The sequence below is a fragment of the Phyllobates terribilis genome, unplaced genomic scaffold (assembly GCF_046119375.1).
Source record: "Phyllobates terribilis strain yellow unplaced genomic scaffold, ASM4611937v1 Scaffold_386__1_contigs__length_1829782, whole genome shotgun sequence".
Classification (NCBI taxonomy): domain Eukaryota; kingdom Metazoa; phylum Chordata; class Amphibia; order Anura; family Dendrobatidae; genus Phyllobates; species Phyllobates terribilis.
In genome coordinates, this window is record NW_027363146.1 from 1,700,310 (window position 1) to 1,714,057 (window position 13,748).

A 13,748-nucleotide genomic window follows, 5' to 3' on the forward strand; every position below is an offset into this window, starting at 1 on the left:
TCCCTTTGGGCTGCCCCGGTTAATTGGGCCACCAGGATGCTCACTTTTTGCTCCTCTGTGAGGGGGTACACCTGGAAGAGGCTATCCAGCTTTTCTCTAAAGTCATGCAGGGTATGTGACTCCCCTGAGTACTGGGGTAGCCAGGCTGCCCCCGGGATATAAGGCATGGTGAAAGGCATGACCGCAACAGCGGTGGCGCTGGCGGGGGTTGAAGCGGTGAAGCTCTCCTCCTTATCCGACATCCTTCTCCCCCCTAGTGGACCGTGGCCTACCTTGCGATGATCCTCTTCCGTAGGCCGCGGCTCCGCAGTGGATCGTCAGGGTTGAGGACCTTCCGTCGCGCTCCTGTGACGTCGGCGTCTGCTGGGCTCCTTCCAGGACCTTACGCAACGTCCGGATGTGAGGCGGGGCTTCAGTTCTCGCGCGCTTTCGGAGTCCACGCCCCTCTTCTTCCCGCGCGGCGTCCTCAAGATGGCGTCCAATGGCGGGAAAACTCCACGTGTGGCGGGAAGAAGGCTGAAGATGGCGCCGGATGGCGGGAAAACTCCACCGATGGCGGGAAGGAAGCGGAAGATGGCGCCGGATGGCGGGAATCTTCACCACAGGTAAGTTTGAACAGTCTTTTTCAGGCACGCAGTACCCGGTGGTTGCGGGCACGAAATCCTGCCGACTACGCCAAAAGTTGACGCGCCCCTGGGCCTGTGTCGCGCAGCGTTGCGCACGCGGGAGCTTACCCGGAGCCGGATCTGTTGAGGGTTGTAGTCTCGTGGCGGTGATCCGGTCCGTGCCCAGGGAGTCAGACTAAGTGGCGCTGTATCAGCGGTAGATGTTGGACGACTACGCCACCCGTTGAGTACAGCTAAGGAGCTGCTGCTGCAGGGCAGACCGCTGAGGCCGGTGGTAGGATTGTGCAGCGTGATAGTATAACCCCCAACGGGAGGGGTATGGCCTCAGGGCAGCCGACGTGGATGATGGGGGTAGCAGGAACCACTCGGAGACGGTACGGTGTAGTTCAGGGTCTTTACTGGTGACAAAGATAGACCCTCCCGGAGTACTGGCTAGCGATTGGGGCCTGGTCAGTCCTTGAGCAGATGGGATCTCCCCTGGCCAGGCGGAGTTGTAGGCCTCCCAAACTAACAATACTCTTCTGGCTACCTTGCTAGAGGCGGGTATAAGTAGCCCACGTCCCTGAGTGTACCGTGTGGTGCTCACCCGTATGGCCGGTGACTCGGGGCCTTCTAGTAGCTTCCGCTTCCACGACGGCGGTGCTGGTCCCACGCGTGTGACCGTGCCTTCGGGTTTCTGGGCCAGAGGACCTGCAATCCCCTGCCGGTCGGTTTCTGCTGCTGGATAGGAGTTAGTCCCCACAGCCTCGGACTCCGGGTCCGGTGATAACTTCTCAGTCAGGGCGAGCTCTGCAGCTGCCAGCCCCTGACTCCTTGTAGCACTGCTCCCACAGAGCTCCTGTTGTTTCTTCCTATGCTGCTTCTCTTCTCTACTTCTTCTCTACTCACTAACCCTGCCTCAGCCCTAGGTTTATATAGGGGAAGTTCTTCCCCTCCCAGGACTGGGCAGGAGGTGTGGCATGCATAGGATTCCTGACCAAGAGACCTCCCACCTGCTCTCAGACATAACATTGCTGTTACTGTGGAAACCAGACCCCTGGGGTGCCACACTTTTTTTTCAAAAAATTTTTCGGAGACTGAACTGAATTACGATATTGGTAATCGGGAATTATTGGCTATTAAACTCGCATTTGAACACTGGCGCCACTTCTTGGAAGGTGCGGAATTTCCCGTTCAGGTTCTTACGGATCATAAAAATCTGATGTATCTTGATGCTGCCAAGCGCCTGAATGCCCGTCAGGCTAGGTGGGCACTGTTTTTCTCGCGGTTTAATTTCTCCGTTACTTACATCCCTGGTACTAAGAATGTTAAGGCGGATGCCTTGTCTCGCAGTTTTTCTCCCATAGTCGGTGCTGAGAAAGAGGAGAACATTTTACAAGAAGGTGTTGTGATAGCTGCTTTGGACTCCGTTTTGGAAGATGAGATTCTTAAAGCACAGGAGAATGCCCCATCTAACACTCCTCATGGGAGGTTGTTTGTGCCTGGGACCTTTAGGAGAGATTTGTTTGTTGAGTGTCACGAATCTCGGTTAGCAGGTCATCCCGGAATCTCTGAGACCAAGAGACTGGTGGGTCGCAGTTTTTGGTGGCCTGGATGGCAGAAGGAAGTCATTAAGTGGGTGCGTCAATGTACTATATGTGCTAGATCTAAGTCCTCACATACTCCTGCTGCGGGGTTGCTTTGTCCTTTGGAGGTTCCCAGTGCTCCTTGGACACATTTGGCTATGGACTTTATAACTGACCTTCCCCCCTCTGAGGGTTTTACTGTCATCTGGGTGGTCGTGGACCGTTTTAGCAAGATGTGTCACTTGGTTCCCTTCGTCAAACTGCCCTGCGCTAAAACTCTCGCTAAGGCCTTTGTCAAGGAAATTGTCAGACTTCATGGTGTTCCTACTGACATTGTTTCTGATAGGCGTCCTCAGTTCGTGGCTCGTTTTTGGCGTGCCTTTTGTGACAGGTTGGGAGTTCATTTATCGTTCTCGTCCGGATATCATCCTGAATCTAATGGCCAGACAGAAAGGAAAAACCAGGATGTTGAGCAGTTCTTGCGTTGTTTTGTGGCAGACAATCAAGAGGGGTGGTCTGAGTTTCTGCCACTTGCTGAATTTGCTCTGAACAATCATACATCTTCTTCTGCTGGTTGTTCGCCTTTTTTTTGTCGTTCTGGGAGACATCCGTCGTTTGGGTCGTTCTCCAAGTTGGGATCTGCCGTGCCTGAGGAGGAGAATTTTTCCGGTGATTTGGAGAGAGTTTGGACGGATGTGCGTGGTAATCTTCAGGAGGCCAACAGAAAATCTAAAGACTACTTTGATAGGAAACGACAGGAGGTTTTGTTCGCTGTTGGTGACATGGTTTGGTTGTCCTCTAGGAATCTGCGGTTGAGGATTCCTTCTAAGAAATTGGGTCCCAAGTTTGTAGGGCCCTTTAAGGTGCTTCAGGTTGTCAACCAATCTGCTGTTAGGTTGGAGGTTCCTACCTCCTGGAGAATTAATCCGGTATTTCATGTCTCTCTGTTAAAAAAAGCTGTTGTGTCGGATGGTGACGCCTCTGCCTCTGTTCCTCCGGTGGTGGAGGACGGGGAATATGAAATTTCTCGCATCCTTAACTCTAGACGGTATAGAGGTAGTTTGCAGTATCTTGTGGCCTGGAAAGGTTTCGGACCCGAGGATAACTCTTGGGTGAGGTCAGATGATGTTTCCGCGTCCAGACTTATCAGAGCGTTTCACAGGAGATTTCCTGATAAGCCTGGTCCTAGGGGATCTGGAGGATCCTCTTAGAAGGGGGGGTACTGTTAGAACCTTGCTCTTAGGTTTTTTCCTTTGCTGGTCACATGACCTTGTTGGCCTATTTAATCCTGCTCCGCCCTTCTGTCTTTGCTGGACTTCATTGTATAACTACTTTCTAGCTAGCCTGTATCTAACTCTGTTAGTTTGCTTGGTCTACGGACCTCTATGTTCTATATATTTTGTTTGTTCGTCTGTCTGCTACTATTTCTGTTAGGAGGTGTCCATTTTCCTCCCAGTCCTTAGTACTTGTAGGGATTCCTTCCCCACATCTATAGGTCTCCGTACAGACTAGCTTAGGACTTTAGCAGGTCTGATCGCAGGATCAGGTCCCCTGTTACATCGTAGGGATTCAGCTGAGTTCTATCGTAGGGACAGATCTCCTCTCTTTCCTTAGCTCTGGTAGCAGAACATAACAGTATCCAGCAAGGCGCTCATGGGGATACCGTCCAGCACCACGAGTAAAACCGGGCGCCCCCCAACGTACTTATCACGCCAATTATAAGGGCCTGGTGATCTTATGCCTGGGGGTTGGCCCTCTGCCCCAGGTTGAACCCGTTTAAATTACAGTACCTGGAAATGTGTCCGGGCTGGTTGCATCGACGGCAAATGGGCTGTCCATCCTCTGCGTAGCGGTCTGTGGGCCTCCCTCGGAACGACGGGATCCTCCTCTGTCGACGCCACGGGACATCCTCCGGACTTGAAGCCGGCTCGATGGGTCTTGACGGGTCCACTTGCAACGCCTGGACGGTCCTGGTCAACGCCGTGATGCTCCTGGTCAGCTCCTGGACTTGGTGGTGCAGGTCTTTCGACGGGGCTTGGTTCAGGGCTTGTGCATCAGCCCCCACGGGGTCCATAGAGGAGGGCGCCGCCTCCTGGTGGTAGGTGAGAGCAGGGCGCCGGGGGTTTATAGCGCCACTGGTTGCAGATTCACGAGCACCCTTATGGCCCTGTCCTTAAATTGGGCAAAGGTCAGGTCAGGGTTCTGAAAGAACATGAGGCGCAGTTGGGCCCTGTGGGCGCTAGACAGCAGACCTTCTATGAATTGTTCTGTTAGCAGCTTATCCGTTCCCTGCACACTGCCAGGGTCAGTTTGTTGAATAGCCCTCAAGGCTTCCTGCAGATTTAGGGCATAGTCTCTGATGCTGTCCTGTGCCCGCTGCTTACATCCATAGAACCTCATTTTAATCTCAGCGGAGGTACGTGTGTCAAAGGTACCCCGCAGCCGGGCCAGAATACCCTTCACAGTCCTTTTCTCCTCAGTGGGCCATGATTTTACCTCCCTTTGGGCTGCACCAGTTAACTGCCCTGTTAATATGCTGACCTTCTGTTCCTCTGTCAGGGGGTAAACGTGGAACAAACTGTACAGCCTTTCCTTGAAGTCAGTTAGGACATGGGGCTCCCCTGAGTACTTGGGCAGCCAGGCCGCTCCAGGGATGTAGGGCAGGGAAAAGGGCATCACCGCTGCTGCAGCTGCGTTGGTGGTAGTGGGCGCCTCTGTATCCGACATCTTCCTCCCCCCTAGTCAAGCGTGGCTTACCTTCCGACGATCCTCTTCTGTAGGCCGCGGCTCCGCTGCTGCTGCTCTGGACGAGGACCTTGCGTCGCGTCCTGATGACGTCAGCGTCGCTCTCTCTCCCTTCCAGGACCTTGCGCAGCGTCGGTGCGTGGGGCGGAGCTTCGGATCTCGCGCGCTTTCGGCGTCCACACCCCTCTTCTTCCCGTGCGGCGTCCCAAAGATGGCGTCCGATGGCGGGAAGCGGCTGCGGATGGCGGGAAGACGGCAGAAGATGGCGGGAAACGACCCAAGATGGCGTCCGATGGCGGGAAACGACTCCGGACGGCGGGAAACTTCGCCACAGGTAAGTACAAAAGTCTCTTTCAGGCACGCAGTACCCGGTGGTTGCGGGCACGAAATCCTGCCGACTACGCCAAAGCTGACTCGCCCCCTGGGCTGTGGGGCACTCGGATCCAGACAATAGGGGGAACGATGAGAGTAGTAGTGGCAACCCGGTTCCGTGGCTCAGGGTGGTCAGGCCAGTGGTAGTCCGTTATGTGCTGTTGATTATGTCCGACTACGCCACCCGTGGATTTGCGGTCATTGGGTACCGCCGCTGCAAGGCAGACCGCTGGGGCTGATGATGTGTGCAGCTGGGATGGTGTGACTCCCCACGGGAAGAGTGCGGCCCCAGGGCAGTGTAGTGGATGTTGGGAGACATGGTAGTGAGAGTCCCAGTGCTGATAGTGCTGGAGGAGCAAGGAGCACGCAGACAACAGTTTGCAGTCCAGGGTCTTTACTGAAACAGGTAAACTGACCCATAAACAGTCCCAGCTAGGAGGGGACCTGGATGTCTGAGAGCAACGGGGAAATTGGCCCTGGTCAGGGTGAGGGTGTAGGCATACCGTGCTTTCTGCGCTCCTTCTGGCTATCTCCTCGTTATAGGGTAACAGCCCACGTTTCCGAGCTTTCCGTGTATTCTCGCCTGTATGGCCTGTGACGTGGGTTCCTTTCTGCTCCCAGCCTTGTACGGCTTTACTGGTCCCTTCGGTTGTGGCAGGGCCTTCAGGCTTCTTAGGCCAAGGAATATACAGTCCCCTGCGAACTGGTTCTCTGCTGGGGGATGTAGAATCCTCCCAGCCTCAGACACCAAAGTCTGGTAGATTAAGTCTTTTATCTGCCAAGACAGGCTCTCTTCGCCTCTTGTCTCTGGCTTGTGGCTCTCCTCCTGCCACACTTCCTCTTAGGTGCAATACAAAACTGTCTGTCCCTGCTCTGCTCTGGGACAAGTCTCAGTCCTGAGACAGTCCTTCAAGTTCTCTCTAACCCTGCCCCCAGCACCAGCTTTTATAGGGGCAGCCTGCTCCCCCTACTGGCCTGAGACAGGAGGCATTGCATGCTAATGTTCCCCTGACCAGAGAACCTCCCCCCTGCTCTCAGACACAGCTTTAATTACACTGTGGCATCCAGGCCAGGGTGACACACCTCCATACATTAAAAAAAAAATCAAATTCTCACCTCACTCCTCCTCACCTGCTGCAGCTGCTCGGGTCCAGACTCCAGCATCGCCGGTATCTTCTCGCTCTGCTCTCCCTGTGATGGCTCAGGGGAGCTCGCGGTGGAAAGACGTCACCGCACCCTCTGACCTGAGACGTCACAGGGAGCGCAGAGCAGGAAGACAGCGGATCTGCGGAGGCACGGGGAGAGGTAAGTATCCGGCTGCCAGGGCCCTGAGCAAGCGGGGGAGAAGGGCGGGCGCTGACACCGCTCTCCTCCGCCCATAGCCCAGCGGGGTGCGCGACCGCCAGTGGGCCCCTCTGCCTGCTTAGGGCCCCGGCACTTGCCCGGGTGCGCCGGGTGTTGACACCGGCCCTGGAGCCATACGTACCAGGATATGGAAATTTAACAGTAGCTGCTGCATTTCCCACCCTAGGCTTATACTCAAGTCAATAAATTTTCCCAGTTTTTTGTTGTAAAATTAGGGGTCTCGGCTTATACTCGGGTAACCGCGCACAGGCAGCATGTGACCCCCGGCTGCAGCCGGCTCTTGCTTCCGCTTATGTCACGACTATTTGCGGCTGCAGCCAGGGAGTCTCCTGTTTTGTGTTCCACGGTGAGTGATGGGCTGTGGGCGGGGTTATCCCCCATCCTGTCACACCCGGCATCCACAGCACGCGCATTCATTGACAGAGCGCGCGGTGGATGCTGGGTGTGACACGATGGGGGAAAACCCCTCCCACACCCCGTCATTCACCGGGATACGTGGAACAGGAGACCCATGGCTGCAGCTGCAAATAGTCGTGATGTAAGCGGAAGCAAGAGCCAGCTGCAGCCGGGGGAATTACGTGCTGGCTGTGCGTGGTCAGCGATGTTGTCACAAGCAGTATTGACAACATGACGTAATTACAAAATTCATTAGGGGCCCCGGGGGGATACATTGGGGGGTCAATTTAAAGTAGTGCACAACCCATTTAAACACTGCTTCGCTGATTAGTCGCGCCCGGTCGGCCGCATACATATTCTAGAATACCCGATGCGTTGGAATCGGGCCACCATCTAGTATATATATATATATATATATGTATATATATATATATACTAGCTATTGAACCCGTTCTACGCCCGGGTGGCGAGCATTTTTATTGGTATATGGTCTCCCATGCTGGTATGTGCTGCCCCCCTCCTTGTATTTGTGCTGCCCCCATCCTGTCCCCACCATCCAATCCTGGTATGCGTGGTACCCCTCACCCCCAATCCTGGTATGCGTGGAACCCCTCACCCCCAATCCTGGTATGCGTGGCACCCCTCACCCCCAATCCTGGTATGCGTGGAACCCCTCACCCCCAATCCTGGTATGCGTGGCACCCCTCACCCCCAATCCTGGTATGCGTGGCACCCCTCACCCCCAATCCTGGTATGCGTGGCACCCCTCATCCCTATCCTGGTGTGTATGGTATCCCTCATCCTGATATGCATGGCACCCTATCCCTCACTCCCAATCCCGGTATGCGTGGCACCCCTCACCCCCAATCCCGGTATGCGTGGCACCCCTCATCCCGGTATGCGTGGCACCCCTCATCCTTATCCTGGTGTGTATGGTATCCATCATCCTGGTATGCATGGTACCCCATCCCTCATCCCTATCCTGGTGTGTATGGTATCCCTCATCCTGGTATGCATGGCACCCCATCCCTCATTCCCAATCCCGGTATGCGTGGCACCCCTCACCCCCCAATCCCGGTATGCCTGGCACCCCTCACACTTTTTTGTTAAGTATATAATTCCACATGTGTTAATTCATAGTTTTGATGCCTTCAGTGTGAATGTACAATTTTCATAGTCATGAAAATACAGAAAAATCTTTAAATGAGAAGGTGTGTCCAAACTTTTGGTCTGTACTGTATATATATATATATATATATATATATATATATATATATAGTCGTGCTCAAAAGTTTACATAAAAGAGCAGAATTTTTCCTTTCTTGGCCTTGTTTCAGAGAATATGAATGAGAACAAAAAACCTTTTTCTCCACTCATGGTTATTGGTTGGGTGAAGTCATTTATTGTCAAACTACTGTGTTTTCTCTTTTTAAATCTTAATGACAACCGAAAACATCCAAATGACCCTAATCAAAGGTTCACATACCCTGGTGATTTTGGCCTGATAACATGCACAGAATTTGACACAAATGGGTTTGAATGGCTGCTAAAGGTAACATGCTCACCTGTGACCTGTTTGCTTGTAATCAGTGTGTGTGTGCATAAAAGCTGAGAGAGTTTCTGGCATCCAGACAGACTCTTGCATCTTTCATCCAGCCACTGACGGTTCTGGATTGTGAGTCATGGGGAAAGCAAAAGAATTGTCGAGTGGAGAAAATTTTTTTTTGTTATCATTCATATTCTCGGAAACAAGGCCAAGAAAGGAACAATTCTGCCGAGGTATGTAAACTTTTGAGCAGAACAGTATATACATACATATATATACATACAGAGGCAGGTAAAAGTTTGGACACCTCTGGTCAAAATTACTGTTATTGTGAACAGTTAAGCAAGCGGAAGGTGAAATTATCTCTAAAAGACCTAAATTTAAAGATGACACATTTAATTTGAATTTTAGGCAAAAATATATACAGTACAGACCAAAAGTTTGGACACACCTTCTCATTTAAAGATTTTTCTGTATTTTCATAACTATGAAAATTGTACATTCACACTGAAGGCATCAAAACTATGAATTAACACATGTGGAATTATATACTTAACAAAAAAGTGTGAAACAACTGAAAATATGTCATATTCTAGGTTCTTCAAAATAGCCATCTTTTGCTTTGATGACTGCTTTGCACACTCTTGGCATTCTCTTGATGAGCTTCAAGAGGTAGTCACCGGAAATGGTTTTCACTTCACAGGTGTGCCCTGTCAGGTTTAATAAGTGGGATTTCTTGCCTTATAAATGGGGTTGGGACCATCAGTTGTGTTGTGCAGAAGTCTGGTGGATACACAACTTATAGTCCTACTGAATAGACTGTTAGAATTTGTATTATGGCAAGAAAAAAGCAGCTAAGAAAAACGAGTGACCATCATTACTTTAAGAAATGACAATCAGTCAGTGCGAAAAATTAGGCAAACTTTGAAAGTGTCCCCAAGTGCAGTTGCAAAAACCCTCAAGCGCTACAAAGAAACTGGCTCACATGAGGACCGCCCCAGGAAAGGAAGACCAAGAGTCACCTCTGCTTCTGAGGATAGGTTTATCCCAGTCACCAGCCTCAGAAATCGCAGGTTAACAGCAGCTCAGATTAGAGACCAGGTCAATGCCACACAGAGTTCTAGCAGCAGACACATCTCTTCAACAACTGTTAAGAGAAGACTTTGTGCAGCAGGCCTTCATGGTAAAATAGCTGCTAGGAAACCACTGCTAAGGACAGGCAACAAGCAGAAGAGACTTGTTTGGGCTAAAGAACACAAGGAATGGACATTGGACCAGTGGAAATCTGTGCTTTGGTCTGATGAGTCCAAATTTGAGATCTTTGGTTCCAACAACCGTGTCTTTGTGCGACGCAGAAAAGGTGAACGGATGGACTCTACATGCCTGGTTCCCACAGTGAAGCATGAAGGAGGAGGTGTGATGGTGTGGGGGTGCTTTTCTGGTGACACTGTTGGGGATTTATTCAAAATTGAAGGCATACTGAACCAGCATGGCTACCATAGCATCTTGCAGCGGCATCCTATTCCATCCAGTTTGTGTTTAGTTGGACCATCATTTATTTTTCAACAGGACAATGATCCTAAACACACCTCCAGGCTGTGTAAGGGCTATTGGACCAAGAAGGAGAGTGATGGGGTGCTACGCCAGATGACCTGGCCTCCACAGTCACCAGACCTGAACCCAATTGAGATGGTTTGGGGTGAGCTGCACCGCAGAGTGAAGACAAAAGGGCCAATAAATGCTAAGCATCTCTGGGAACTCCTTCAAGATTTTTGGAAGACCATTTCCGGTGACTACCACTTGAAGCTCATCAAGAGAATGCCAAGAGTGTGCAAAGCAGTCATCAAAGCAAAAGGTGGCTACTTTGAAGAACCTAGAATATAAGACATATTTTCAGTTGTTTCACACTTTTTTGTTAAGTATATAATTCCACATGTGTTAATTCATAGTTTTGATGCCTTCAGTGTGAATGTACAATTTTCATAGTCATGAAAATACAGAAAAATCTTTAAATGAGAAGGTGTGTCCAAACTTTTGGTCTGTACTGTATATACTGTTGTTTTTTACATTTTAAAAATTATAAAAATGAAAATGGGCCAATGCAAAAGTTTGGGCATCCTTGGAGATTTGTGTGCTCAGATAACTTTGACCAAGGTTTCAGACCTTAATTAGCCCATTAGGGTTATGGCTTGTTCACTATCATCGTTAGGAAAGGCCAGGTGATGCAAATTTCCCAACTTTAGAAAAACCCAGCCTCGTCTAACCTTGTGCTAAAAAAACAGCAGCCATGGGTTCTTCTAAGCAGCTGCCTAGCACTCTGAAAATGAAAATGGTGGAGGCCCACAAAGCCTAAAAAGGCTATGAGCAGATAGAAAAGCGTTTTTAAATTGCCCTTTCCCCAGTTCGAAATGTAATTAAGAAATGGTAGTTAACATGAACTGTGGAGGTCAAGATAAGGTCTGGATGACCAAGCAAGATTTCAGTGAGAGCTGCTCATAGGATTGCTAGAGAGGCAAATCATAACCCCCACTTGACTGCATAAGATCTTCAGAGACACCTGCACAAATATGGCCTTCATGGAAGAGTCATCAGAATGAAACCTCTCCTGCATCCTCACCATAAAATTCAGTGTCAGAAGTATGCAAAAGAACAGCTAAACAAGCTTCATGCACTTTGGAAATGATGAGGTTAAAATAGAACTCTTTGGCCACAATGATCTAAGGTATGTGTGGAGAAAAAGGACACAGAATTTCAGGAAAAGAAAATCTCACCAAACATTAAGCATGGGGGTGGGTCAATCATGCTTTGGGGTTGTGTTGCAGCCAATGGCACGGGGAACATTTCACAGGTAGAGGGAAGAATGGATTCAATGAGATTTCAACAAATTCTTGATGCAAACATAACACCATCTGTAGAAAACCTGAATTTGAAAAGGGGATGGCTTATACAAATGGATAATGATCCTAAATACAAGTCAAAATCGGCAGTACCTCAAAATGCGCTAGTTGAAGGTTTTACAATGGCACTCACACTGCCGATCGGAACATCATTGAAAATCTGTGGCTAGACCTCAAAATAGCAGTGCATGCAAGACGACCAAGGAATCTCACAGAACTGGAAGAATTTTCCAAGGAAGAATGGATGAAAATCCCTCAAGCGAGAATTGAAAGATTCTTTTCTGGCTACAAAAAGCGTTTACAAGCTGTGATACGTTCAAAAGGGGGCGCTACTAGGTACTAACCATGCAGGGTGCCCAAACTTTTGCATCGGCACATTTTCCTTTTTGAAATTTTTAAAATGTAAAAGATGAAAAAATATATATTTGTTTTTGCGTAACATACAAATTAAATGTGTCATCTTTAACTTTAGGCCTTTTAGAGATCATTTCATCTTCAACTTGCTTAACTGTTCACAATAACAGTAATTTTGACCAGGGGTGTATACATACAGGGTGGTCCAAAAGTAGGTGGCCAGAAAATAATAACATTTATTTTGATTTATATATAAAATTATATTTACTAACACAAGCATAACATTGACAATTACATTTTATTCTGAACAATAATACAAAAGTCCTTAAATGTTATCAGCGCAGGGGCTCAAACTGTTTTCCATTACAATTTGCACAGCTTTGAAGTCGCCTCTTACGCTTCGACAAACTTTTTTGCACAAGTCTCTTTGGGTATTAATTTCTTGAAATGCATCTCTTATGTAATTTTTCAAATCACTGACACTTTTTGGTTTTCGACTATAAACTTTGTCCTTGAGTACTCCCCAAAAGAAAAAATCCATTGGGGTCAAGTCTGGTGAACGTGCCGGCCAATCAAGTGGGCCTCTTCGGCCAATCCATTTATTAGGAAATGTTTCATCAAGATACTCGCGGGCTACTCTTGAATAATGTGGAGGGGCCCCATCTTGTTGGAAATAACAAAGGTCATGTGAATTAGCCTGTTGCTGTAACTGGGGAACAACTTGATTCATTAGAATTTCAAGATACTTATCTCCTGTGACTGTTCCATCAAAAAATATTGGTCCTAAAACACCAAAACTTGAAATACCACCCCAAACATTGACACCAGGCTCATTTAGTTGTTGCTCTAATGTTAAAGCTGACTCGCCCCCTGGGCCGTGGGGCACCCGGAACCGGGCTTCTGTATGATGCTGGGGGTAGTAGTGGCAACCCGATCCCGTGGCTCAGGGTGGTCAGACCAAATACTGTGGCAGTCTATTAATAGATTTGTGAATGTCCGACTACGCCACCCGTGGATTGCGGTCAGAGATAACCGCCGCTGCGAGGCAGACCACTGAGGCTGGTATTGGTGTGCAGCACAGGGGTAGGACAACTCCCCATGGGAAGAGTGTAGCCTCAGGGCAGTGTAAGTGGATGCTGGGGGTGATAATGCCGGCCGCGATAGTAAAAGTTCAGAGCCCGTTTCAAGCAGTCCTGGGTCTTTATTGTAGATGTTATTAATGACCCAACAGTAGTACCGGTTAGGAATGGGCCTGGGTATCTGAGAGCATTCGGGCGAGCCCCACTGGTCAGGGTGAGTGTGTAGGCCTACCGTTCTCTCTATGCTTTTTCTGACTATCCCCCTCTTCGTGGTGTAATAGCCCACGTCCCTGAGCTGGCCGTGAACTTCTCGCCTGTATGGCTTGCGACTCGGGCCTTGGGTACCTTTTTGCTTTCTCCTCGCTGTACTGGTCCCTCTGTGTGGCAGAGGCCCCAGTCTTCTTAGGCCAAGGGACCTGAAATCCCTCGAGGGTTGGTTCTCTGCTGCTGGGCTTGATAACCCAGGGCAGCCTTGGACCCCAATGTCCGGTTAGATTGGTTCTCTGCCAGGACCGGCTCTCATCGCCTCTGTTCCTGGCTTGTAGTTTCTCCTCTGCCTCACGGACTCCTCAGCTGCTGCTGACCTGTCCCTCTTCTCTGAGAACTCGTCTGGTCACTTCAGAAGTGGGTTCTGGCCTCCCTAACCCTGCCCCAGTTCCAGCTTTTATAGGGCAGCCAGCTCCCCCTACTGGCCTGGGACAGGAGGTGCTGCATGCTAATGGTCCCTAACCAGGGAACCTCCCTCCTGCTCTCAGACACAGACTTTAATATTTGTAGCATCCAGGCCTGGGGTGACATTCCCC

At 49.7% G+C, this 13,748-nt stretch overlaps 1 long non-coding RNA gene across 1 annotated transcript in view; it reads left to right on the forward strand.

The window, feature by feature from the left end:
• Positions 1-518: 518 nt before the first annotated feature.
• The window catches only part of LOC141224291 (uncharacterized), a 28,662-nt gene continuing 15,432 nt past the window's right edge, over positions 519-13,748 (forward strand). The window contains exon 1 of the long non-coding RNA XR_012291746.1: positions 519-605. This is a non-coding gene — a long non-coding RNA (uncharacterized lncRNA). The remainder of the gene's footprint in view (positions 606-13,748) is intronic.